The sequence below is a fragment of the Vidua macroura genome, chromosome 1, assembly GCF_024509145.1.
Source record: "Vidua macroura isolate BioBank_ID:100142 chromosome 1, ASM2450914v1, whole genome shotgun sequence".
In the NCBI taxonomy this organism is placed as follows: Eukaryota; Metazoa; Chordata; class Aves; order Passeriformes; family Viduidae; genus Vidua; species Vidua macroura.
The window spans coordinates 89,826,729-89,852,072 of record NC_071571.1 but is presented as its reverse complement, the minus strand read 5'-3'; the positions used below and the strand labels follow the sequence as shown (position 1 = coordinate 89,852,072).

The window sequence follows — 25,344 nt, the reverse complement described above, 5'->3', positions numbered from 1 at the left end:
GTTCCACTAGCTCTACAAGTGGATAAATAGGTGGGTCAGTGCTTTATCTCAGCTCTATCTGTAATACTGATAGGTTTCATTCTAGCTGGGAAATTTAAGTGCAGCTCCATACTATTCAATTTGCACCAGAAAATGAATGTGATAGTCCATATAATAAACACAAGAATAAAATACAAGTCAGGAATACCAGAGAGAAAAAAAAAAAAAAAAATCTTGGAATGGAGAACTTACTTGTCAGAAGAGCAGTGATATTTAAAAACCTGCTGTTGGTGGTCAACTTTTGCAGTTTCAAGATATCTAGAAGTGTTGAGTATGCTCTGAAAAGGAAAAGATTCAAGGATTTAGTAATTTTGTCACTTGTCAAATACTAAACCAAAACTTGTCCAACATAGATTGCTTTCCCATTTTATGAGGTTATTAATTCATAAAATATATTTTTATTTCCCAACTGGATTTGTAGGGATTTTATGGGCTTCCAAAAGTTGAACTCCTCAGATCAACCTTCCTGGAGTGCATAGGGAATCAGAACAATGAGAAGAGCAATTATATAACTTATTATCCTGCATACCTACATTTTCAAGCTCTTACAGTTGATACAGTGAAAATGAACAGTGAAAATGAAAAAAAGTCTGACTCCTTTCTTGTTTAAATAAAAATATACTGGAGTAAATGTCTTTCCAAAACAAGCACAGAAAATCATGTCCCTAAATGTCTTTCAAACAAATGACTAGGAGTTAATTTGCTATCTTTTGGACTAGTTAATGTATTTGGCTTCCTAATTTGTGGTCTAGTAGCTGAGACTATCCCTTTGTACTTAAACATTATTCTACATTAAAGTCTAGCTTTGTAATTTCCAGTTGTCCTTAATAGACAGGGGAGTTGACTGTATCAAGAAGCCCTCTTAGCTCTCCACTGAAAGACTGGGATGAGTGCTTCCATCTATGCATGCTGTGGTGGAAGGAGTTAGGGGAGTTGGGAATTAAGGAGTGGAGTTGAGCCTACAAAAAAGAAATGTTAGAGGGAAAGAGGCTTTAGTGTTGTCTTTGTTTCTTACTTTCCTATGTTATTTTTAACTGGCAAAAAATTAAATTAATTTTCCCCAAGTTGTGTCTGGGGTTTCTTTTGCCTATCATGACAATCAGTGAATTATCTTCTTGTCTTTATTCCAATTTGTAAGATTTTTCTCCCCATGTTCTGCCAAGAAGAGGAAGTGAGAGACTAGGTGGATGGGTGCCTGGCTGCTGGCCAAAGTCAGCCCACCTCAGCTATGAAATAATGTTTCCACTGTCAATCTTTCCAAGATCCCCAGGATTTAGACTGGAATGGAGATATAAAATCTATACTAATAAAACTCTGTCTATAACACATAGGAATAAACAGAATTGGTAAGGAGCAGAAATGTTGGTCAGAGAAAACTGCATTTACAGGAAAACTTCATAGATCTCTACCTTCTGTACTGTAGTGCAGTCAAAAATTTGAAAATAAAAGCTTATAGTAACAAGGACAAAGTCAAATGACTACCACTCCATGAAAGGAGACAGATGAAAACCTCATTTAGAAAAGATCTCTACTAGTAATATGATACTGAGGTGTCTTTGGCCCATTAAGGAATTTTTGACAGCAATCATTGAAATACAACAGGATTTTTTTTAAAGTCAGAGATGAGACTGATCGACTTGCAGCAATATATCTATTTTGTCAGCACTCTTTTAGAAACAACTATTTAAAGTTCTTTCACAGCTAGGTTTTTACAGTCCTGAAGTGATTTATTTAATTCCAGATTTCATTAAGCTCTAGAACTTCATTTTAACAATCATTATGATACTAATAGCACATTTCAGCTATGAAAAAGATTGAAGTGCTGTGCATCTCTACCTGATATTGAAGGCAATGGGATAAAATCTCCATCAAGTCAGTACTGCAGAGGATTATGCATTTGTTTGGATTCCCTTGGTTTTGGTCAGGATATGCCTTACAGTGGCAAAATTAGCAAAACCCTCTCTAAAAGTCATTGAATGAACTCTTTCCTGAATGAGTTTTCTGTTAGAATTAATGTTCTGTTAAAATAATCAACAACCCACTAAAACGGTGAGATCTGTGGCAAACATTCACACTGCCTCACATACATGAGAGAAACCTCTGGTATAACAAAATCTAGAAGAATAAAAGTTGCCAGTAGAACTGAGCAAGTACAAAATTCTATCAACAATCTCCCATTTACGGCCCAACTCCTTTTATAATTTAGCTGTATTTCCAAGGCTAAATGACTAAGCTGTCCTACCTGTACCCTGGGAAATCTATAAACACACAGTGAAATTAACTACTAGTTGGGAAAGAGAGCTTGGAGACAGCCTTATGAAAATGTCACCTAAATCCTCATCAACTGTCAAAAAAGAAAGCAGTATATTAGGAAATACTAGGAATAGAACAGAAAACAGAAGAAGAAGAAATACAATAATGCTGCCAAAGAAATCCATTGCCCACCTAGCATTTTGAATATTGAATACAGTTCCAGTCATCTCATCTCAAAAATAACAGGATAGCAATAGGAGGATAAAGAAAAGGGTGACAGGATGATCAAAGGTATTTAATAGTTTCTGTATGAGGAAAGAAAAAAAAAAAGGCTTTAGGATTTTCATATGGAAGAAGGATAAATGAGGAAAAAGACTGTGACAGAGCCCCAGGACAATAATGAACAGTACTGTGAAAGTGAATAAAGAATGGTTTTCACTTTATTTCATAGCAAAGTAAGCAGTCACAATAAAATGAGTAGTTAACAAGTTTAAAACATGAAATCTAAGAGAGGATGTTTTCTACAAGAATCATAATTAAAGGGTGAAACTCATTGCCACAGGATGTGGTGGGAAGCTGCAAACATGTGTGGGCTTCAAAAAGCAAGCCATGGTAGTGGTAAAAGAAACATTGACCAGTACTAGCCTGTGTTTTACCCAAAGCTGCACAGTATAAACCTTCAGGTTAAGAAGCTTCCTTGGTATCACCCTACAGCAACCCTTCAGGTTAAAAAGCTTAACCTGAAGGGTTGCTGTCCTTTGGTCTGGTTTAAATAGAGCTGTTGCAATTCTTCTCATTAATTTTGCTCTTTTTCTAAATTCTTAGTCATCTCTTGCACCATGCAGATGTTAGAGAGCATTAGTGCAATTATGTGATTTTGGATTTCTATAAACATATCTACAGAGGGGCTTATGGACCATTTTAAGTTCAAATAGTGCAGCCTACTCAGGAAGGCAGGCTTTAGGCTAGGATTTTCTGAGGATCCTAAGGTCTGGCCTCCAAGCATCTTACTGCTACTGAAGACTAAAGGGATTGGTAAACAAAACTCTCATTTTATGGAAATAGAGGTGATACTGAATTTTCTCTCCTCAAAAAAGAAGAAAATGGTAGTGCCATTCCTGTGTAGTTAGCGGTCTTCATCTTAACTGCTTCATGTGTCTCATGATGGGAGGCATAGAGATTTTCCCAGAAAAATGGATAGATATAGGATGTATGGAGTTGTCACTTCCTGTTTATTGTGGTGATAAAATATCATTATTTTAGTGACTAAGCAAGGTTGCTTGAACTCTGTGCCCATCTACTGTTCATCTGATGTAGATCTATTAAAGACTTCCCCCTGAGACTCTTGTGCTACAAGTGAAGGGCTTGTGACTTCCACCATGGGATGGCCAATGCTTCTGATCAGGTAAAAGGCCATAGTTAGGAAACGCTTCTAGAGGACTATGATGGAAATGTTCTGATTGACTTTGGCTGACAAGATCTCTGGTTGTATAGCTGGCAACCAAGTTGCAGGGTATGTCTGGCCCCACAGCTCTTGGTTGCCCAGATCACTAACCTTGGTTGCTGTCACTAGTCCCTTCTGCTACTGACCCATGCTATTTCATTGAAAACCAGGAAGTGGGAGGAGGGACAGGGCATAGCCTGGTGTGACCCCAGTCACTGGGAAGTGAACCAGAAACCTGAGGAGGATTTTCTTCCAGTATTTTCATAGTGGTTACTCAATGTCTGTTCAGGACAGAAAATGTTTGCATGGCTTCTTAGAGTGTTAAATATACTGAAAGCTGAATAGTCATGCTAGGCTAAGCTAACTTGGTATTTTGGCTACTGTTTTAGGTGGGATACTGGCTTAGGTAGACAGACCCATCTGACCTCATGTAGACATTTTTAGTTACTCATTTATGCAAAATTCTGAAACACTTAAAGGTTATCACAGGTCTATACAGAGGATTATTACAATTATCATTGTATTAATTATTTATTTCCTAAGCTATGGATGGTCTTGTAAAGAACTCTGAAAATAAAAGCCTTTGTTTATTCTAATTATCCTAGAATATGAAGTTATACAAAGGTACCAGCGAAACTCAGAATTTTCTGCCCTCAAAAATTTTCTTGCCCACTAGCTGGAACAGTTCCTAAGAGCCTTGCCCAAAGAAGGTAAACCAGACTCAAGAGATATTGCAGAAAAAGCTACTTCTAACTACCTGTATTGGAACAGTGACTGCTCTTAAAATTCATGCTCTATACAGAGAAACAGTAGCTGTTCAAAACTGATGGGAAACAAATGAGGTTTACATAGAAATCAGTGTGTCTGCATAAGTTCTTCAACATTTACCTCAATTAACATGAAATCGTTATTCTGTCCAAACAAAAAGACTTTTCTAGCAGGCATGTACTTACTCCAACACCTGGCCACTCTAAAAGGTCACAACTCAGGTTGATTGGTATTTCAGCTAGCAGGGTTTTGTTGGTCTAGTGCAAGGTATTCAAGTCCCCAAGCTGAGTTTGTTTTCTCTGTGACAGTAATTGGTAAATGATCTAATTCATTCTGAGTCATGAGATTTTTGAGCTCCTCTTCTGAGAAGGATTGAGAGAGCAGCCAGATGGGTGCCTAGCCACTAGCCAAGATCAACCCACTGAATCCTTGGCAACGTATTTATGCAACTTTGTTTTCAGTGAAAATGTCCAGACTGGGTTTGTTGCACCTCCATTATACTCACCAATTCCATACCTTCAGTTAACTTAAACTGAACTGCTCTGAGCAACCCTTATATAGACAGAGAATGATACTGTTCCCTGGGAACACGAGGATGTAACCCTACTGTCCTACTACATCCAATGCAGATAGTCTGAAAATGCAGGATCCAGCCCTATTTTCCACTTGGAAATTGTTAATGGGCAGATTTCTGCAGACACATTTGTTAATTATGCATTGAATTGTTTAGACAAGGCCCTTTTAGCATGTGGGTGGTTTGTCAGATGTTTTCTATTGGCTACACATTGTTAACAATTGTTTCTATTCTCTCTTATGTGCCTTATGGCAGAGGAAGAATGACACTGTTCATGAATGGCCACCTCACAGTAAGCAGAATGTTTCTACTTGCTGAGCAGATGAAAACAACTTTCTGCCAGATACAGGTGAATAAAAAATAACTGAATAACGAACAGAAAAAAATTACCATGCTAGTTTGCACCTGGATTTTGTATGCGAGTACAAAACAATCAATATTGCAAAGTACTTCCTCACACAGGTGGGTATTTCTCAAATAGCTGTTTGGATCTAACAAACATTTTTGTCAAATGTTAAAGCAGAAGTGAATCAGAATTTAAGAAAACAAGTTTATTGGGACAATCATGTAATCTGTAATGCAAAGGTTGCCATATTCCTTAAGTAGTTTTTATTAAAAGCTATGGAGCTATGCAATCAATTGAAATAATTATATTTGCTCTAAGTTTGGACAATCGTCTGGAATGATTTCATTTTCTTTAAGCTTGGTCAACCTAAGTGCATACATGCCACCTGAAAAGATCACATCTGGTAGGGTCAATGCTTTTTCTTTGCCCTTCCAATACCACACACACAACATTTTTTAAGTCCCAAGGGCCTTTGACATTGTATTACAATGGATCTGCCACCTCTAATATGCTGAGCAAAATAAGGCATACTCCCCAAGAGAGGGGAAACAGACAATCTGCCCTGAGACTTCCCTATTGTTATTTCATTTAGAGAGACAGGCAATATCACAGTATCTATGACAAGAGTGCAAAAGATTTCAAGTCATCCCAGCTGTCTCCTCCTTAATTTGATACTGATTGTTCAGTTGGTCCCAAGTGTCCATAATGCACTGAGATTTCTTGTGGCTGATGTGCTAGAGAGATCTCCCACATGCTTGTGATGTGCTCTTCTTCTAGAGGCAGCAGCCACTGTGCTACCTTATCCAGGAGCTAGCTGTTTTTTAATTGAAGATTTCCATGGCATGTCAACAAGCAATACTTAAATGCTTAAACTTTTCTAATTGCCTCAGCTTAGTTTCATAAGGACACTTGCAACACAAAGATGTATGCGAGGAACATTCCACAGCTGAGTAAGCATTGCCTTGGGAGGGATGGACAAAAAAGAGTGCGGTGGTCAGTACGGTATCCTTGGTTTACAGGCTTGGACTGACACTTAGAGAAAACTGTGCAGATAGCAAAGAACAAGGGTTGTTTCCCTTCCACACTCCCTAGGAGATAGCCTCTTCTCTATGCAGTAGACACTGATCAGTAATGGTTAAGAACAGAGAATCTCTGAGAGACTGTCTAGTTCATGCACCATCTCAATTTGGCATGCTTATTGTGCCTTACTGCTCAGCAGGAATATTAAAGACTTCCAGAGTTATCATTCTTCTCCACAGTAGGTATCAAAATCCTTTACTATTTCAGATGCAGTATTGTGCAAGTACAAAGAGGCTGTGCCACTGCCTCAGGTCTTGCAATGAAAGGGATAGAACTAGAAGTAAAATTTTTGTCAGCTGTCGTAGATGCTGTGCAAGCACCATCACTGCAAACTGATTTACACAGATGGCACATCTAACAGGTGAGGGTAGAGAAATGACATAACTCGCCACATGTCACATAGGTGAGGCTTACTCAACCTTCATTATCTGATAAATTGCTCTGCCTCTGGAATAAGTTAAGGCTAATGAAATGGTGATGTTATCAGAAGGCAACTGAAAATAAAAGTCTCACTGTGAATTGCTGAAAGTTACTGCTAGCATCACAAAAGTGACACTCATTAAAGTATCACTCTCCAGCAAAACAAAACAGGACAATCTTAACACAGACTTACAATTTGCACTGAGAACACTCTGTACAGGACATATAGGTATAATAGGAAGAAAAAACTGTTAACATAGTATCAATTTAATCAGCTATTTTTATTGCAGGACTAGAATAAATGAATCCCTTGTTAAAAGAATCTGTGGGCATAGTCCCATTTCATTTCTATATTAAAATGGTCTGGCTTTGGAAAAGAATCTCATTCAGTGACATCCTTGAAATAATTCACATGATTAAGATGAGGAAGATTTCACTTAATGTGGTCAGCTGACATTCCTGCTGCATACTACATATCACCAATTATATTGTTATTTTATCCTTAGCCAGCCAGCACTGCAATGCTTAAAATGATATTTCATCCATTCAAGCATCAGTATCGATCTCTGGCTACATTAAATATTTCCAGTTAAACAGAGTGAAAAATCCCACCTTTTAATCTATGGTTTCAGTTAAATAACTCAGCTGAAAATAATAAGAATAATGCTTATTTAAATTCCTCATTTTGCACATCAGAATGATTGGCAGTAATCTACCTCATTCAAACAGTGATCTCCCATTGCTTTCCAACAAGATATAAATGGAAACAAATAATCTTGATCAATCTGCAGCTTATACACATAATAAATAACATGTTGCAATCAGTAAGCAAATCTGTAAGGGTACAGTTTATAGCAGCAGGTCATTTGCTTGTACTGCAATTCAGATTTCAGTTTTCTCATATCTGCTTTGCAATTTTTCCTGCTGTGTTTCCCAGAACACTGTGATGATCCCATTGTTTAAGGCAATTTGACCATGCAGAGGCACAGTGATGTTTCTCTAATTTAAGTTGCACGCAGAAGTCCACCTTACTCTTCCTTTTGCCAAAAGGAAAGGCATGTTTTTTTCCATTGCTTACAGATTAAGACCTTCTTATGGGGCCTCTTGGATCACTAAGTGTGACCTCCTGCAGAATATGTGATGCAGAATCCCACTGAGTTTGAAAATCCCTGACTATGAGCCTAAACTACTCCCTTCCCACCTCTATCCTGCTTTTCAACAGCAAAGCTGTTTTGTTTTAGTGTATGAAAATAGGATTCCTCTTATAAATTATGCTTTCCCTTCTTCTCTAAAGAGAAAACAGAAAAGAAAAAGAAAAGCTGATAGAGAAAAAATGGCTCTACAGACTAAAAGAAGGTTAGAGAAAGTATGCTGTGGAATTACTACTGGCTAGTTCCTCCCATCCTGCTCCAGGGTAGGTTTGTCTGTAAAATAAGGAAGCAGAATCTAGTCTATCTACAGCTACATCATTACCAAAAGCACTAAGTGGTTGGGGGAATTGAAAAGTTGCATACTGAATAGGGCTCAGTTGATGATTTCAGGTCCAGGCACCCCTGGGAAAATCTGCAAGATAAGCAGGGGTTCAGCAAATTTGAGATAGTCTAAGATATCGTCTTGGGGATTGGGCCAAGTGGTTTGCAGCACAGTCAATTGGTGGGCCGAGGGCGGAAGCATAACCCAGCCCTCTGTGCAGATACTGGACAGGGGCTTTCATTAAGCACAGGAGCCAGGAAATACTGTGCCTTGGTGTGGCAAAATGCCCCCTGCCACTCCCTGCTGCTGTCCTTTGGGAGAGCAGTGTGCTGCTCTGGCACGATGAATGCTGATGCAGGCAGAAGGTTAAGCAAGAGATCCAGTATTTCTTTGTTCCCTTAGCTGTGCAGTTGGCTGCACTGAAGTTAATTGGACCTTGCTTATGTCTAGCAGGCACAGTAATAGTTTACCTGCACTTCGTTCAGCTTTTCACTGAGAGAGAATGAAGCCTAAGGGAAACCTGACCCTTTCTGTGCCAATCTGCCACTGTTGAACCTCACATCTTTGTGCCTACATCTGCAATAACATCACAGTCTATGGATTGAGATAGGTGCTGAATTTTTTTATGACTAGCCACTACAGTTACAGTGAAAACTCTTCAGAAAAGTAAAAGTTCTTTCAAGCACTACAGTCTTTAAAATGAAAAAAAGAAGTAAGTCACTATAAATATTTAAGTGTCTTAAATAAAGATTAATTAAGGACTAAGCAGGAAGCTGCCCTTGCTTTTAAAGCAATAAATTTTTAATTGCAAAGTATGCATTAGTAACAAATTGGTGTTTAACCGTGATATAAAAAGAGAAATCTGAAGGTCAAGGATAAAGATCATGTACCTGTGTATGCATCTGCATGTAGAACACTGTACTATACTTGAGCAAATATTGCAAAAATATATTGAGTACAAATATATTAATTTGAGTAAAATGATACTTTAAAAAAAGTATTTAATATCTTTTTTACTTGTATGACTTTATGCTCACATGGAAGAGCATCCCTTAAAAGAATACAAAGTGCAAATACCTACTAAAGAGTTCCATGCGGCTGACATACCACTTAGGAGAGTAGATTAGGAAAGTACAGAACAAACAGAAAGATGCCAAATAAAAGTGGTGAAAACATCTACTTTTAACTGCATGGAAGAAGCCACATCTATGGACCATGAACATAAACAAAGAGCTTCAGTTTTTAGGTATTAAACAGCATGGTTAGCCATCTGAAAATAGATGCAGATATTCCATGTGCAATGTCATGGCTTCTTTTAAGGTATTGTCAACCTAATTGAAAATAAAGGTAATTAATTACTCTCTGGTCTTTTAAAATAAATAGAAGCCAGAAAGGCACCGTGAGTTCCATTATTCTCCAGTATTCAGAAAACCTGGAAAATCTGGCTTTGGAATGCAATGGGCAAGGCATGCTTTGGTTCTGTTTTAGCGCAGTGCCCTGATTTGTTTTGTTGACTCACACTTCCCCTGTTGAGTGAGCTTATTTTGTTTATTTGTGCAACTGCACACGTTGAGCTTTACACATAAGTGAGGATATTGCTGTCCATCCAGGTTCATATCGCTCAGTTTTGAACGTTGGGTACTAAGCTGAAGAAGTAGCGCCATATATTCACCATGCACCAAGTGAAAGTTGATTCCTGCAATAGCAGTTGCATAAAAGTAATTCTGAAATGCACTTTTATGATTGGGTGAACTGAACTGAAAAAAAAAAAAAAACAACCAAACTTCAAAAAGGATCTTACCTCAACTGAAACCAGTTCTCAATACAAGTAACATATACCAGACTGAAACCATGTAGTCTTCTACCTACATACAAATGTGACCTCCTAGCTTGCACAGAAAAAGTCTCTTTCCTATACTGTTGTTTCCCTTTGCACATTCAGAGCCACGAACATAAGAGCTATAAAAACAAAGGGCCAGAGAAAACCTCCTAGTGTTTCTCCCAACTGCTCTCCTGGTAGGATGTTCATCAGAAAGCAGGTTTCATATTTTTTTCTCAACTGTTTGAATTTCCTAGATGCAACCTTCCAAACTGAGCCCAGGCCACCTGCAGTAGGATATTGCCATGATTTTTTGGGTACTGACCAGCTGCCCCCCAGTCCTTTATTCTAAGTTTACAGTGGAGCAGAGAATATGAAGGGATGCACTAAAGAGAGGACTCAAAAGCAGAAGAAGTGGGTAGATAAATAAAAGAGATTTTGAGCTACATGGTCAAGTCGTATCTGAACACACTGGGTCACATCTTCAGTTGGTAGAAATAACCTTAAGACCATTAATCTCAGAGCTACACTGGTTGTCACCCTTCTAGTGATGTAGCACAAGGGAAAAAACCTCCAGCGCTGGGCTCCCACATTGCTCAGCTTTGGTGGTTTGCATATTTTATAAAGCAAATTGTGAAAACAATCATGAGGGGTTGCTAGCATTTTACAAGCTGCACTCTTAGACAACCTGAGCAACTCAGCTGGTGTGTAGCCCTGGAGCTGCTCTGCCTTTCCACAGCATGGATTATGCACACTGGTAGGACAATCTGGGACAGCTTCCACAGCCTCTCCCCAGTTGTAAACACACTGGATCAAGGGATCAAGTGATGCCTTCAGCCTTCCCAGTATTTACCAGGGCAGCTTTTTGAGCACCAAGGAACATCATCCTTGAGGATAGTATAAAATCTTCTAAGCATTAAAAACAAATGGGGGAAATAAAGAAGAATATTTTTTAAACAATTTTAAGCACTGATTTTCCTGGGAGGTGTATTGAGGCATAGACTTAGTTCTCAAATGCTTATTCAGCTCTAATGGTCTTTCCTTTATCCCTTGTCAATTTAAATTCTGTGATAGAGCTATTTTTCATTGCCTATAAATTTAGTTATATCCAGCACAGGCCATAGTCTTGGTTGCACTAATGAGAAACAAAGACAAGTGAATTCAACATAATCTGTAAGAACAGGTTCTATTTTAATGTAACAGGCTTCCTCCATGCACTCCAATATACCTTCTCTCTCATAACATTTCAAGAAGTCACAATGCTCCTTGCTTTCCTCAGCTGTAGGTGTAAGATTCTGACAGAGGTCACATTTTAGGGATGCTTAATATAAAGAGAAATTATTGGCACTGAGAAATGTATCAAGATATATATTGATTAAAGAGCTTAATCTGCCTAGTTTTGCTACATTTACAAGATCAAGAAAGAATGATCAGAAATGCATCTATATCAAGGAACATTTGAAAATAAACTGCTGGCAAATAAAACCACAATGCCTTTCAGTATTACTCACAAACATTGTTTTGTTGCCCAGTATGGTGGTTTGATACCAGCATTTTCTACTGAGGATTGCCTGCTGAAGCCATAACATGATGCCACACCAGCCCAGCTGAGGGCAGAATCAGAACCCACATGTGTTTTGACTACCAAAGCCATGGTCCACCCCTTGCCCACACAACTCCTAGTCACTAATATTTCCAGGGATTTCAATTACTGCTCAAATCTGGCTAACAGAAATCAAGATAGAGTCTTTTCTATAAACTTGTAATTTGTCTACAGCACAAATGAAGTGGGCACGTCCCTTATAATTGATCTCTTTCTATAATTTGTGCAATGAATGTGTTGAAACACTGCTGTAAACAAGGTAGGAAGACTAATCCTGTGCATCAGGAGTAAAACAAATAGGAAAAGACTGTAAAAAAAAAAAAAAAAAAAAAAAAAAAAGATGTTTTCTTGCTTAAACAGATCAAATCACAGCATGGAACTCTCAGAATCTGACAGCAAAGAACTAATTTGCTTCTTTGAATGATGCAAATTAAATCAATAAATTCCCAGTTATCAGAGCAAATCCTTCAGGACAAACCAGAAAATCAGAATTCACTCTTCTTTCCACAGAACATTTGAAATATTTAACCTTTTTTCTTCTGTACCTTATTTCTAAGGTATTGAATCCATGTCTAAGCCAGGTTTATTTTCATCATATAATCATATCAAAGTTTCCATGCTCACATTCCTTAAAAAAAAAAACAACAAAAAAACAAAAAAACCAAAAAAACAAAACAAAAAAAAAAAACAAAAAAAAAAACAACAAAAAAAAAATGCAAATAACAAATAATCAAGCTTTAGTGAACTCTTTCTGCACAGCAGAGAGTCTACCAGGTACTTCAAGGTACATGCCTTGCTCACTAAGGTCAGTTTGATGCCTGTGCCAGTGAGAGATACCCAGAGCCTGAAAAGGAATCCCACATCAGGTCATTCTCTGTTGATTTTGCAAAATTTTAAAGTCTACCTCAGTTCCTGAAGTATCAGGACGCCAAGATAAATATATAAAAAAATCTTTTTGTAACTAGGAACACTTCTGGATGCAAAACTCTCATTTGGTTAGAATGTTTACTAAAAGAAAGGATTCAAATTGAGGAGCACCAAGGCTTACACCTGGATGATCCTTTTTGGTTCAGATGTTAAGAGAAGATCCACTGCACCATTAAACCTCCTACTCTCCTCTTCTGCCCAGAGAAAGAACAAGAGATTCAGTGGGAAAGCAAGGGAGGGAATTATACCTTCTGCAAAGGAGTGAACTCTCATCATACCTCTGTTCAAACAGAAAAAAATGAATTTATGTAGTACACCTGAAAAGTTAGAAATTAAGTAATATGGGTCACTTTAAAAAGATTTTTTTTCCAGATGGCATTACCTTAACCACAAAATAAACAAAATATTAAATATTGATATTCCAAAGAAAAATATTTTAAAGATTTCCCATTCTTTTAGTCACCAGACTTACAGGAGGCTGCCTGGTAAGAATTTACACTTCCAGAAACGATTCCCTCCTCCCAGGCCATGCTGTGCTGAGTCCAGTTTGTATAGCTGGCTGTGTTAACACCCTGTGTCCCAAATACTGCTGTTTCTGGTTGCAGAATTTTGTGTAAATGAGACATTTTCACGTAATCAGATTGTTCCTGGTCAGGCAGGACAGTATTTTATGTGCAGGTAAGATATTTAAGAGGAGTTTTTTATCTAGTTAAGATATGTAAGTAGCAATGAATTAAACAAGTGCTGGTGGAGCCTGGATTACAAGTGAGCAGAGCACGGGTTCAAGGGCTCACCTCAAACAGCTGAAAATGCTGCTGCAAGTGCTCTTATAACAGAGACTCCAGTAACCTCCAGACAAACATCAACTATTTTGCTGAGGAGATTTGATCCCCCTCTATGATAAGATCCTCACAATTTTTTAAAATTTTATCCAGCACTCTCCCTGAGGATCTATGCAACAGCAGTATGGAAAACTAGTGCCTATGCAAGAAAACAATGGAAGAAGGGTATAAGACTCATAAAAGATTGTCACTGAGTTTCACTCTGCTGTAAGGCAAATTCTGTCTGGAGACACATTCTCAGACTGCAAGAGAAATGAAAGGATCCTTTTGCTTCTCTCAATACAGGAAGACTTAAATGAGGGCATAAACCAAAATTGGTTCCTTATGCCTACAACAGCCAGGGCAGGAAACAACAAACATAGGCCACAACAAGGAAGATTCAGGTTAGAAACAAGGAAAAACTTTCTTTCAAGAAAAGATCCTGGATGCGGGAGTAGTCCATCAGAAATGTTACCAAGTAATCTGCAACTAACATGGGCTTCCTGATTAAGTCTCTTTATCTTTACAAACTGTGAAAACCTCTGTTCAGTTGTATCCCAATGAATTCCATGATACACAAAAGCAAAGAGAGCATTGAAACATTTTTCTGTTACTAGTAGAGCTGATAAGACCATTAAGTTCCCTGTAACTATGTTGTTACAGAGTTTTAATACCTTGAGACACCAACTAAGTAAACGGGCATTTGTACTCCTAGACACATTAGCAGATGAATAATCAATCTCATAAATGTGTAATGAAGGAATAACTTGTCCCAGTCCCTGGAGGTAACACACAGACTTGATACCATAATTTTCTACATTAGAAGCGCCCATTTCAAGAACAAGCCTGGGAATTTCCTGTGATATGAATTGGTACCATCATGAAGTGCATATCTTTATATGCATCTTTTTGCAGCAGGAAGCTCCTTTTTGTTTAAATTGAGACAGCTGCCAAATGTCATGCACCTTGTGCAACACCCAAACACTTGTCAGCAGCAGTGGAGGCCCCTGCAGCCTGACTGCTCTGAGGGGGATGTAAGAAATGCCCTCCATTGAGTCTGGCATCAGGAACCTGTCAGTCCTCTTTTCCCCAGCTAAGGTGAGCAGCCAACAAGAGGAGGTACAGAGTACCATCAGAGAGCTGGGGGCAGGAGCAGAGAAAGCAAAGCTGCCGACGGGAGAATAATTTGTCAGCAGCGATGACAAACAGGTGCACTGTTCCCTGTTCCCAGGAAGGCTACAACAAAAGTGCAGGTGAAATCATACCCTTAAACACAGCCTTTAATCAAACCAGTCTGCTTGCCCGTGACAGAGGATTTGCTGTCATTAATGAAGACAGAGTATGGGATACCCTGGGAAGGTGAAAATCCACAGAAGGTCTGTGAAGTACACACTGGTGCCTGTAGAGACATGGACCCGCTGGAAGCACTGACTGCACAACCTGAGCCTTAGAAAACATCTCACACCTCAACATCTCACTGTAAGTTCTCTCCTATGGAAACTCAGTCCCCTCTGAGCTCTTCCTGACCCATCAGTTTACTGTAAAAAGATTCAGCACCATCTGTGGCAACACACTCCCTTCCACCTGCACCACAGATTTCACTATGTTCAGTATCTCCCTCCTTCAGACTTCTCTAGGCTCATGTGAACCCACGTGAACACCATTTAAATTCCTTCCCAGAGATAAACATCAGCCTTTCCACACTGTTTGGAGGAATATGGCAAGCAGCTTACCTTATTAAACACAGATTCAGCTGCTGAATTCTTCTTGAATAATTATAACCAAAATTATATATTTGACTTGCAGAAAGCCATGTGAGAAAAATCAAGTGAATCTTGTGAGAGTCCAAAAATTCTGAGTGGCTCTCAAGAAGCTACTTTTATTAGCAAGTGCACATACAACCTCCCACTCATTAAAAAAAAAAAAATCCCTAAATAGTCATAAATTAACTATGTATTAAGGTTCAACGCATGTAACTGTCAGGTTTAAGGAAAAATGACAGCTTGCAATACAGAAAAAGACAACTCCATCTTCAGCAACTATAATCACAAATTCATTAGCTCTGATATAACTTCAGAAACATTTTAATAACAGCCATTCTAATTTATGAGTTAAATGCTTTTGTTGATGGGAAACATTACACCTAAGATAGCACAATATAAAATAGCACCTATCAGCTGCTGTGTCTTTTGTGGTGGTGTCCACCCACTTTACTGAGGAAAATTACCAACGAACCTCAGAGAGAGGGAAGATGTTGCATGTGTGTATTGGTGCAGAGCCTAACAGCATCAGAGCCCAGCGCTGCCATGGCACGTGAGAGACTGAACTTTCAGAAGCAGAAATTGTGTTGGGGAAGGAAGGGTTGTTTCCTTGGTTTTGTGATTTCAGGTTTTTACCTCCTGATCCTTTTGTATCTTTCTCTGAGTCAAAGAAAATAAGTTTTGTGATGCAGGATATTTGGAGGAGAAAAAGAAATCGGTGTTATTTTGCCTATTCCTTCACTGACCTGCGTCACTCACTATTCCTTGTTTTTCCAGAGCTCAGAATCAACATTAGACTCCAATTCAGCATGGCTACATTCCTATCAATCACTCTTTTCTCCTTAGGAGAAAAATACATTTCTTGAGTATAACTGCTACCTACGTTGGTTCTTCTTATTACAGGCAGATGACAAAACACAGCAGCTGAGACTGTATGGTGCAATCTGACTGACCTACATTTCACTAAGTATCAACCTCCACAGGCTTTAAACTCATTATTTCCTACTTTCAATTCATTCCCGCATTTAAACTAAAGTTTTCCAAAAGCCTCCTTAAAAATGAGGAATATCTCATTTAACAGTCTGTGCAATCAGACAGAGGCATGACTTTCTGTGTTTATTTATAAAGTATGCTGTATGTTTGACTCATATATCATCTAACAACTGCACCAACTCCCATTTTTTACACTTACACCTCATCCTAAAAAGACTAATACAAACACGCAATTTTCTTCTGAGTGGATCATGTTGAAAGGGTTGAAGGTACTAAGGTTTAGTATTTTATAGCTCTGAGGAATTAAATAGATAATATGGAATTGAAATACATTTTTTTCCGATCAGTGTTTTAATAAAACATTATTGTACCATCTTTGAACTGGTGAAGTATATTCAGAAATATCAATGAAATCTCAACCAGAATGAAATTCCGTTCATCTCATATTACTGCATCTTCAGGCCAAAAAAATAATTATTATAGAACACTTACTTAGTTTAGAGGATTGATAGATAAATAGATATATATGTACATGCATGCATGCATATGTGCAAAACAACAAAGTAATAGCTCTAACCTATTCAAGTACAATGAATTTTATTAAGAACATGAGAGAAAGGTAACAGTGTACTAGCTAAAGGGACACTGGTCTACCAATGTTTCTATTTATTCATCTTCCTTTAAAATATTCTGCTGTTAAGATATTGTTAAAGCATGTCCTTCCTCTATGAAGATGGCAGGCAAGTGGAGGGAGACAAAACCACTTTGGAGACTGGTATTGATATTACAATAGATCTTCTGAGGAACAGAGGGTTTTAGATGTTTCCATTGTGTGTGACAGTTTCCAAGTTTCCAACATGAAAACAGTGGTGGCAGAGAGCACATGCCTGGGCTGCAAACCAAGACAAAGCTGGCTCATCTGATTTGAAGTCTAAGAGCTCTGATGTTGTCTTGTCAGCAGGAGCACGGAGTGGGCTGTGGTGAAGGTGGCCCTGTAGGGCTGCTGGGTGCCCACCCTGGATTACCAGCCTGCAGCCACAACCCACAGCAGAGAGGTGGTGCTTGCAATTCTCTTGCCAGGCAGAAATATACATTTGCATTTTAATTATCTCAGAGCCACTGCAAATGCTACAACTTAGAGAAACCAAGGCCAATAGTGCACATCTCTTACACTCTTCTGCAGCGACTCTCATAATTGCTTCACCACTGTTCTCCACTGCTGTTCATTTTTTCTTTAAATTGCTGTACGTTTATAGCTTCTAAAGACAGATTATTTTCTTGAACTCTTCTATAGTATACATTGATCTTCTTTCTTCTGTGTGCAAGTAATAATTATGTAGCTTTCCAATAACCTTAATTAAAAAAGAAAAGCCCCAAATCATACTCCATGTTGCTGATACCTTTATTCTAACCTGTATGTGCTCTTATTTTCAGTGACATTTGCTACTGTTGTGAAGAGCTGCAGTTCTGTATGTGAAGCATCTTGATCCAAGAAATAATTCTGTATATCCCTGATAATAAATTTTAAAGTTTCTAATTTTTAAAAGTTATTTATTACTTTTCAGACTCTGAGAGGCCAAAATATTATTCCAGAGCACCTTCTGTGGGCATGTATCAAGATGAGAAAGCAAAATCAGAAGACACTACCCTGACAATTGCATTTCCTAGGCAAGGCTGCAGAGAAGTGCATTCCCTGAAGAGACAGAATTACATGCTAAAATCACTCAAAATGATCCCCTATCACTCGATCCAAATAGGTGCTGAGAACTCATTTTATCAGCATTAGCTGATCACAGCAAAAGGCTGTTGGTTAAAATGATCCTTCTGGTTACATCTCCATACACCAGTGTAATGCAGACAGACTCCCATTTGCCCCTTAACTCACATGCTGGAAGAAAAAGCTCACCGTCTTGGTTCAACTCACTTTTCTGTCACTGCTTGTCACTGTTACGGGTATTATTTAAATACCTCTCCTTTTGAACATCCAGAATCTGACTTCCAGAATATTTTTGTTAATGAAAGCCTCAGTTCCATATGACATGTGAAAATAAATGTGCTCATGTCTCTTTATGAACTTAGAAAGAAAATAAAGTATAAAATATTAACTCTGGTCTGCTTCTGTGTGCCATTCCTGGTGTTGATTTAGCCACTGTCTTTTGAAGTATGAGGCTGACAGAGGTCCAACACACAGCAATTGTGTTTTCCTACTGTCCCCATCCAGGAGCATATCAGGTGCAGGAAGAAAGCTGCAAACAGCTTGGGGTGCCCTTAGCTCACATCCTTTTGAAGGTGCTGTGGGCCAGGATCCCTCATGCTATAGACCAAGCTCTATCATTCATCATAGTTTTTTACCCTGCCTTTGACAAGCTGCATGGCAATATTTATTTGGTCTGCCCTACCATCACAGCCTGATTTGTAACCTGACTGCTCAGCTGTCAGCTCCACTGCAGGTTACATTTTATTTTAATAAAACTGTGGGAGTGAGACAACTTCTTTGTACAAGCATGGCAGAGGCCTGGAGCTTGCCTAACTCACTCCATTAAGGATTCATATATTAGCTGGTCTTCAATATCTACTTAAATATGAAGTGTTAGTGATCTGACACAATGCTCAGAATAAATTTAATTGACTTTTGTTATTTTTTCCTTTTTGGGGTCAGAAGAACTGAGTGGTGCTAATGCTCTGCTACTAGAAATGCTCCTCTACCCATTAGTGAATGCATAAGAGAGTACAAACCCACCATACCAACACACAGGACTAAACCCTAGCCTGTTGAGGACATACACACTTCATATTAAAATCTAAACATTGCAAAGTATTTAATTCAGGTGAAGTTTAATGAGGAACAAGCTAATCGATGGACTATTTTTTTATCAAATTTCCAAACAATTCATATAAAACACCCAAATCACCCAAATGCTTTAAATAGCTTCTACATCCTAAATAAATAAGGCACCTGGATTTGTCACTCCTAGAACTACACTAAACTCACACCACTTGCAGTTCTCAGAAGGAAAATGCAAGCTCGTGGTTTAAAAAAAGATAAGGCTTGCTTAAATGGGAATTGAGGAATGCAGAATCTTAGCAAAATTTAATTCATAAAGTTAAATAAAGTAAAAGAAGTATAGCTAAATATACAGGAGGCAAGTAGAATTAGATTCCCAGGGCAGCAACATTACTGGTTCTGACAAGGTGAATTTATCCAAGCTTTCCAGGGTGTCAAATTTACCTCAGAACATGCTTATATTTTTCTGTTCCATCTTTTCAATCTGATGACATTTCACAGACTGCTGTGCCATTAGCAAATAGGTTGCTACTCTTAAAAAATGGCTTTGTCAAGCTCAGAATTTAACAGAGAAATACAGTTCTAATTCTGACACCTGTGTTTCAATTCACTATCAATCATTAGGTTGATTATTGCTCAGGAGGTAAATGTAAACCAAGGTGCAAAATAACCTGGAACAACTTTTGCACTCTTCAATGCCCTTTTTTGTCTCACTGATGTAATCAACAGAAGAATATGAAAAAAGCTGAGGTTCTTTCCATTATAGAAAATAACTTTGTTTAAAAAAAAACTCTTTGCAGGTCTTCTTTAACTCCATAGATGCTTTTAAATGACATTTTGGTCAGATTGTTGCTTTCTGTTGACTTGCATAAAGCTGCAAATCTTGCCTTTCTTCTGCTTGTACAAGATATATACACAGGGTATATTTAACTGGGTATTTTATGATTTTCATCTATCTGGAAGAACAGCTGTTTTTAAAAAGTAAGAAGTAAGATACAGGTTTGATTCTGCAGCCCTGACCTTGAGTTCCATTGTCTTATACTTAATATAGATAAAAATTCCAAGGAATGATATACAGTCATTAATTGACTTCAAGGAAGATATTTTGTCTTTTTAACACCATTTCAGAAATTAAATGTAGACCAATAACAAGAGTGTTTGGTCAACTTAAAATTATTTTGATTTGCTTGAACTTCTACAATAAATAAACACAAGAAAATGACTGAAATAAACATGTTTCAAACCTCAATAGGGAGGAGCTGATTTACTGTCAAGAACTGCTTTCTGTGTCCTGCAGTGCCCCTTGCTGGAGTACCTTGCAAATGTGACAGTGTTAACTCTAATAGCAATACTAATTACAATGTTTTATTAGTATCTGAACTATAAAATAATTTTAAGATACACTGATTGCACAGTTTATAACGTTTCTTAATCAACAGTTCATTGTCATACACATGGACTTCTTTTCTGTAAAACTATTGACCATTCCCACTTGCAAATACTAGTTTTGATTCATACAGAGCTGATGAACATTGAGAATTTCTTGTGGTTTTTTTTTTTTTTTTCTCATAAGCAATTATTATTGAAAGAAGAAAATAGTAAAATAAATCACACAGAAATATTGCTGCTTTGCTGCTAATGAAAAGTGGTAAAGATTCCAAGTCAGGCAGATGCTTTCCTAAAAAACATAACCTGTCTAAGATGTACAGTAAATGTGAACCATATATAGAAATGAGAATAAGGAAAAAAAAAAAAGGCAATATTTCTTACCTGTGACACTCCATTAGCATTTCCTGTTATCATTCAAAAAAACATCTGAAAATCTGATGTCTGTTCCCTTTTCTGGTCATAGATGCATACATAGATACATTTACTGGTCACAGAAGATATATTCATTCATTCTCACAATTCCAAGCTCGACAAAATAAATACACTGGATTAGCTGTGTCTGCAACTGCATTTTCCAGCTTTATGGTTCTGATCATTGTTTGATTTCTTTTAAATTTTCCATCATGGATAATATCCAACCTCAAAACAAGAAAATATTTTCACAAAGCTTTGAAAGGTCATTTGTACAACTGTACAAATGTATATAGAAAAACTGGATTACATGTTAGAAGCTCAGTGAGTGCTTTCCTGCGCTAAAGTAAATTAAAATAAATCCTACCACAACGCAACTTCAAAGAAAATTATTTGTAATATTCCTCATCTACTCATAATTTATTCAATTGTGCTGGTATTTTTAATTGGATCCTAACTGCATGTATTTGAGCTTTGAAGAAAGGCTTTTCTATGATGCTAGATTTATGTAAGCCTGATGCAAGTTACTCTATCCTTGTCTTTCAGTGGGAACAATCCTTTGTTGGTGAATGAAGCCAAGGACTGACCTTCCTTGAGCTCTCTCTGAAACTACACATTCTTATTTGTCAACAAATAGTTAAATGCTCTATTGTACATTTGATCTTTGTACTGGACTGAGTGACATCACTCCCCTGAAAGATAGTGGCAGTGTAAGGATCAAAACTTCACTACATGAGAAATGTGGTCTTCAATTTTAAAATGCACAGGAAAAAAAAAACCAAAACAAACAAAAACAAAACAAAACAAAACAAAACAAAAAAACCAACCAACCAACCAACCAAACAAAAAACCCCAAACAAAACAACAGAGCCAAAGGCAGTTACTTACTTAAATGACTTTAAGAACTTGCAGAGAAAGCCTGAGGGAAGAGTCTAGCCCTGGCCATATTGACAGCAAGTTCCTTCTGACTTTCTCAAAGCTTTGATTTCACCCTCAGACTTATAAAGCAACTTGGGAATTTGGCCCAAAATATAAAGGGGCCAAGTGGCAACAACAGGAATTAAAATGTACCTCCTAAATAATTCTCCATGCTCACAGATCTGTGGGTGGTAAGAATACTATGGGAAGAGAAATCACTAAAAAATGTGAGGCACTATTGGAAAAGAACACCACCAAGCACCTGCATCTCTTTAAGAACTTAGAAAGAAAATAAAGGATAAAGTATTAACTCTGGTCTGTTTCTGTGTGCCATTCTAGGTGTTGATTTAGTCACTCCTCTCCTTTGAAGTATGAGGCTGACTGAGGTCCAACAGGCAGCAATTGTGTTTTCCTACTGTTCAATCCAGGAACATATTGGGCGCAGGAACAAAGCTGCATACAGCTTGGGGTGTTCTCTTCCCTTAGCTCACACCCTTCCTGCCACTCATAGGAAGCTCAGTGTGGCTATTTAAGATGTCACCTCACTGCCACAGCTGGTTACACATCTTCTCTAGGATGGAGTGTCATCAAAGGAAAAAAAAAAATTGATGTGTTTTTCAGAGTGGAGAGCCCTATGGGAAAGCTAGCTTTAAGCCTGCCAAACACACCAAGCCCCTTCCAGGAAGCCTGCATAAGAGCAGTACTGTGAAGAAGAACCTGGATGCTACCACAGACATAGCATGACAAAAAGGATGACAGTAAGTCTCAAGGATAAGACAGTGTCACTGTGTTTCACCTGTATAAAATGAGGCAGCCCAACTCCCAATTTACTTGTAAGGCTTGATTGAGTGGGACAGAAGGGCAATATATGACTTCTGTATTTGGCACCAGTGTAACTGTGGCTGGAACTCTGTCCCTATTTCAAGCATGCAAATTTGAAGAAGGATGCTGAGAAATTGGGCAAGGTTCATAGCAGAGCCTAGGGAATGATTACAGAATTAGAAGATGTGCCTTCTAGTGAAAGACTCCAGAAGGTTAATCTACTTAGCTCGTCAAAGAGAAGGTGAAGGGTTGGGTCTTAATCATAGTCTCACATTTAATACGAGAAGCAGAAGTTTGACAGTGAAAGAGTTTATCTTCTACCTAATTTTCAGAGGTCCAGTGGTTGAAAGCTGAGTACAAATATATTCAGATTCAGAAAACACAGAGGCAGGTTTGTTTACTAGTGTATTTAAATTTAACCAGGAAATGTAGTTAACTTCTGGGAAAAAAAAAAAAAAAGTGCTACATTTTGCCAGTAATGTGAAATCAAGATTGATGCTTTTCCAAAAAACTACACTGTACTTCAAGTTCAGCTGTTGGATATAGATTGTGGTTTTTACTGATTTAAATAACACAGAATGAATTTACAGAAACAATGTCATCAACATATTGTACTAAAGAGAATTGCTACGATATCTGAATATAGGTCCTTTAATTCAAAACTAGTTCTGTCTAAACCTGAATTTAAAAAGATGCCTACAGAAAACTGAATTACTAAAAAGACATAACTACCAGCAGCTTATAGGTAGAATGTGAATTTAGCCAACTGCAAAAAACATACACAATATCCACTTCATTAAGGGCTATATTCTGAGAGACTGTTTTCCCACAATGCTCCCCAAATAAATCCCAGTTATTGATTTGCGATGTCCAAGTGGATGAATGTGACTCTGATAAGGATGATGGTAAGAATGAATGCTTCAAAGTTGAATGATTGTCCATAGCTGTCTGACAGATAAGCTTCTGAACATCTGACATTACTGGGAAAATACAACATAAAAATTGAACAGCTATTGCTCTAATCCTAAAATAAAACTCCTTTGTATATGCCTTCACCTTCACCAATTACCTGCAGGCCTAAATTTCATAAATAAAAAAGTGTATTCTTTACAACATATTAGCTAGTAAACAACATTTTGGTAGACCAAAGAAAACATTACAGTAACTTAACAGGCCTTAATATTAACCTGGAGGTATGCCAAAATCTGCCTGTTTCTTATTCAGATTGACTTTTATTATCTGCTTATCAGAACCTGAAAATATTGACTGCAGAACTGTCTATCCCTTTTGTGTGTCAAGCTTGGAAAAATGGTTGTCAGTCAGGAGTCAGATTCATACTGTTTGTTGCCTTGACATACAAAAAGTGGATTTTACTAGAGACAGCCTAACACTTTCTTCATTCACTGAGTGATCTGGCTTCACACTTTGTTACCCTGGGAAAATAATCTAAAAACACATTACAAATATATTATCTCTCATTTTAGCAGGCATATGTTGTTGAATGCTTACAGTATTTTCAGCATTCTCTTACAGTTAACGGTGAGAGGAAGATTCTTTTGTCCTGCCAGCTGGAATCACAGGAAAGGTGCCATGAGTAGCAGAATAATAATATTGCAACCCAGCACTGCCTAGGGCTGCTGTTCCATTTGAGTCTCCAGAGCCTTTACAAAAGGAGAGGGAATGGACATGATGCACTAGGGCTCAGAAGAGGTTCATGTTGCAGGTCCATGCCCCAGAAGAACTTGCAGAGATGGGCATGACTGCATGCAGTTTAAACAAACTCAGCCCATGCAATGCTTGTTGTCCAAAGCATTCAGACAGATCTAAGCCAGCTGAACACCTAAACCATGTCCATGTTCTGAAGGAGAGTCCTTTTTCTTCTTTTCAATATATTGTGTTTCTTTTTATGCTATTGCTGTCTATTGATTTTATCTTTTTAGAAAAGTTTAGTACTAAATCCCTTTGGTTTTCCACATACTAATAAAAGGATAGTCTTATCAAGAGAGATATTAAAGCAGCCAGTATTCTCTGAGCAATCTGCATCACTCCAGGTTAGAAAAAAAAAAAAAATACAGGTTACTACAGAGCTTAGGAAATGAAACATTGATCCTAGGCAGTAGCACTAAGAGCTTTACAGGTTTAATGTTTTACAGCTGTGGAGGTGTATGTTTGTATATTTCTAAACTGCTTAAATCAGTGGGATGCAATACTATAAGCCTCGAGGATCAAGCTTATTTTTGAAAGTTCGGGGAAAAATAACAAATGATGACACAGATTCTCTGTATTATTCTGAGCTATATTTTTGAAAATGTAAGGTGAATTCAGAATATTTTTACATTAGATAGACTCTTGCAGACTTTTTCCTCCAGATAGGCTTGGGAGAAATGCTTACATTTTCATGTCTTGCTGTATTGTGCTATTTTTTCTCATCAATTATTGTGGGCACAACACAGCTCCCCAGCATCATGGCAAGATGAACAAGGCAACTTACCAAGAGTCAGGAGCCTTTTTCTGATGTTTTGTTCACAGGGGGATGCATACTATACAAAGGGTGAAGTTGCAAGGTCTGTCTAAGTAGATTTTACCAAGTAATTTTTGTGCCATTTCAGTGATCTGAACTGATTTGCTGTAGATGGCACTCAAGTTGGCAGAAGGTGGGTGGTGTGAGCAAGACATTAGGCTTTGAGGGGCAAGAATTG

General features: G+C 37.9%; 1 protein-coding gene across 9 annotated transcripts in view; it reads right to left on the bottom strand.

Annotated features, from left to right (window-relative positions):
* Positions 1 to 25,344, bottom strand: part of LOC128803471 (poly(rC)-binding protein 3-like) — a 501,238-nt gene that overhangs the window by 172,331 nt on the left and 303,563 nt on the right. For all 9 annotated transcript variants that reach the window (XM_053970572.1, XM_053970580.1, XM_053970555.1 and 6 more), the window contains one exon: positions 232 to 317. The gene's annotated coding sequence lies outside the window, so the exon portion shown is untranslated. The remainder of the gene's footprint in view (positions 1 to 231; positions 318 to 25,344) is intronic.